The following is a 3,177-nucleotide window of genomic DNA, read 5'->3' as shown; positions in this document are numbered from 1 at the left end:
CAGGCAGGGCCCCAACGCTTTCCCTCCTGCCTCTCCTCTCCGTCCCAGGGCTGGGAGAGGGCGGCCAGGCTCCCCACACACCCGTGGGGCGGCTGGTGATGGAGGGCAGCTGGCTTGGGGGTCACAGCCCTGCTTGCTCCTTGCCGCAGCATCAAACCGCAGCCCGGTTTGTGTGGAGGCTTTTTTGGGGTGTTAATTCATAGCCGCCTCCTCCACTACCTGGCTGGTACGGGGATGTGTAGGGAGGGATTCCTTGACCTAATGTCCGACATGGGATTAGGGAATTAACCATGTGGCGTGGGGCAGCCCTGGGGTGCGGCTCTGCTCGCTCATATGTCAGTCCTTAGGTCATACCGTGGGGCAAAGAGGGGGGCGCATCGATGGCCGGGGTCCCCCATGCCTTCTCCCCACTGTGCCTGCTCAGGGAAATGGCGACGTTCCCCTCTCCCTCCTGATCCTAGGAGCACCCGCCCCGCAGTCCCGCAGCAGGCGTGAGGTGCTGCTGCTGGAGGGGAGAGCACCCCAGGGGAGCGGACACCCGGCCCCAGCCCCGGGTGAGCTGGTTAGGATGACTCAGCCTCTGCTGGATCCAGACCCAAATCTAAGATGCAATTAGGACTTATAAATATTTGAATTTTGTTTTCCTCTTTTGCAATCAACGCCTTTTCTACAGGCTGTCCTGCAATCGTAGTTTTCATCGGGCGGTGCTGGCCTGCTGCTGGAGGCACTGGGCCTTTTCACACGCCGGACCAAGTCCACGACACAATCTCTTCAAAGAGGCTGCCAATGTGCAAATTCAAAATGGCAAATAGATAGTCTCTAAACCCAGCCTCTTATCTTTTGGGCTTCGATTCAGGAATGTGCCCTTGCAGGACTCTGACATTAAACATGCAGTGCTGGCGATAATGCGATTGAAGACCATTTAAGTTTAAGCAACCCGGCACACCTCAAGGCGTCCCAGGCTCAGCCATGAGGTCCTGTGCATGATGGACACCCCAGCCACCCGCCGTCCTTTCCCGCCTGCCCCACTCCAAGTATTTACCTTAAATTGTCTAAGCCACAATTATTTTTCTTACCTAACTAGGGATTTCAGTTTCTTCCCTGAAACGTATTTCTTGAGGTGATTCTTTCTCTTCACTTTTAAATAGCACCGATAAAACCCACCCCGGGGGGGAGGAAGAGGGTTACAGAAACTGAAAACCAGGTACTTTCAAATTAAAAAAAAAGCAGCACTGAATATTTCTGCTGGGTCAGTTATGACAGCACAGCTTGAAATGATATTCTAACACCACATCAAGATGTGCTCAGGTCTTTCTGTGCTTTTTTGCTGACCTTTATGCAAGTTTGATCAGGAAAAAGAAGACTGAGAGCTCCTATGGGCAAAGTGCTGTTGCGCCTGTGAGTAAGCATGTGGCTCCTTCCCCCCCAGGTGAGCAGATCAAGCTGCTCCCCGGGGCTCCTGAAATCTTCCTGTGGGTAAGAGGGTGCTTTTTGGGTCCAGGAATCAATCTGAGTCCTGACCTCTCCAGCGTAGCTGTAGATTTGCAATAAAACATCTATTCATCTCCAGCCAGATTTATTTTTAAGCATGCTCTTGGCAAGCGTGAATAAGTTTTGCCTGATGGATTCGGTTCCTGAGGCTAGCTGCATTTTGGTCACTGCAAATTCCAAATATATTTGCACAAATTATTACTATTAATAATGTAATGGTTGTGTTTGAGATGCTGGACAAGATACAGAAGCAGCCACGGCTCTCACCCTGAGATCTTGCGATCGTTGGTCTTTACAGCCCTGCAAACGGTGAGTGTGGGCTGGCAAACGATTGGCACCACCAGCCTCGTTAGGGCAGCCACAATTATGAGCTCAGGAGCTGATTTACTAGGGGGGATTGACCAGAATAACTCCTGCAGTACGAGCCATTTGGCGATATTTCATGCTGGAAATACTAATTCTGGCCATTCTCTCCCACACTGAGCATCAGGGCTACAGGAGCCAAGCGGCAAACACCTGCTTCCCGCAGGTTGTAGTATAAAAAGGGGTGACTGAGAAGAAGTCACCAGGAGGGCTGAGGACGGCTCAGGACCCCTCGTGCCCCTCGGTGCAGTGACAATCTGCCACGCAAAAGGAGCCCTTAACCCCGCACCGAGGCGGCCCCAGCCAGGAAGTGTCACTGCAAAACTCCCGGGGGGAAAAGGACCGCGGGGGGGAAACCACTGACTTGGTGACCTGCAAATGTTTGATAAGGAGGCACCCAGTTCAATGCTGTGGGGGGAAATGATCTGCGTGTTCAATACAGGCACGACATTTCCTGTCAGGTTTCTGACTGGTAAAACAGGACATTTCGATATAATCTGAATTAGGTATCTTGGAACAGCTCATTTGGGCAAAAATCCAACACTTTCTGCATCTTGCCTCAGCTCAGCAGAAAAGCCGCACACAACTTGTTAGCATTTCCCAGCGGTGGGAATTCTGCTTTTAGGCCAGTCTTAGTATCACTAGAAAAGAGTGGTTCAGAGAAGCCCGTGGAAACTCATCCAGATGCGCTTTATAGCCCTCGTTCTGGCTTGCTTTGCCAACAGAGCAGCAGAGGGATGGCTGGGTAGTTGGCCGCAGCCTGCACCAAGCGGAGCCGGAGCAGACACAAGGGTGTTTCCCCTTAATCATCCAGTCTTGGTCCTTGGAGCGAGGGATGGGCTAAGGAGGCCAAAGTCTGAATCTAAAAAATTTAAACCGTATGACGTTTGGATCCATGCTCAGCTGAGCTAAACAGCGGGGGAGGTAGGGAGCAGAAATGGTTGCAGCTTCTCCCCTTCTCTCAAAACTGCTGCCCCTGCGATTCCCTTCACCGCAGAGGCCTGACGCTTGGGGATGTCTGCTTCGGCCACCCAAGGGAGCTGCTGCAGCATCACAAGTAGCCGCTGCGCAGGGACCACAGCCACGAGGACCCTCTCCCCCGCAGACCCCAGCATCACGGTCCAGCCGTGTGGCTACAGCGTGGGCCCACCCGGCACGCGCCAATGTGCAGGAGCTGCCCTCGGGGAGCAGGGGGGACGTGACCCCCCATGCCCCACACCAGCAGCACGGCTCCAGCACAGCTTCTGCCCGCGCTGGCGGAGCCGGGGCACAAAGAGCAGCAGGAAGCGTCTGGAGCCGGGTCCCCGGGGAGAGGGGGCGGCG

The 3,177-nt window shown here is 54.0% G+C and overlaps 1 protein-coding gene across 1 annotated transcript in view; it reads right to left on the bottom strand.

Annotated features, from left to right (window-relative positions):
* Positions 1 to 755: 755 nt before the first annotated feature.
* Positions 756 to 3,177, bottom strand: part of MANBAL (mannosidase beta like) — a 14,400-nt gene continuing 11,978 nt past the window's right edge. The window contains exon 4 of the transcript XR_004842826.1: positions 756 to 767. The gene's annotated coding sequence lies outside the window, so the exon portion shown is untranslated. The remainder of the gene's footprint in view (positions 768 to 3,177) is intronic.

Source organism: Egretta garzetta, unplaced genomic scaffold (assembly GCF_000687185.1).
Source record: "Egretta garzetta isolate BGI_Z169 unplaced genomic scaffold, ASM68718v1 scaffold188, whole genome shotgun sequence".
NCBI lineage: Eukaryota > Metazoa > Chordata > Aves > Pelecaniformes > Ardeidae > Egretta > Egretta garzetta.
Note: the sequence above shows the minus strand (reverse complement) of the source record. Positions and strands in the feature narration are given on the sequence as shown.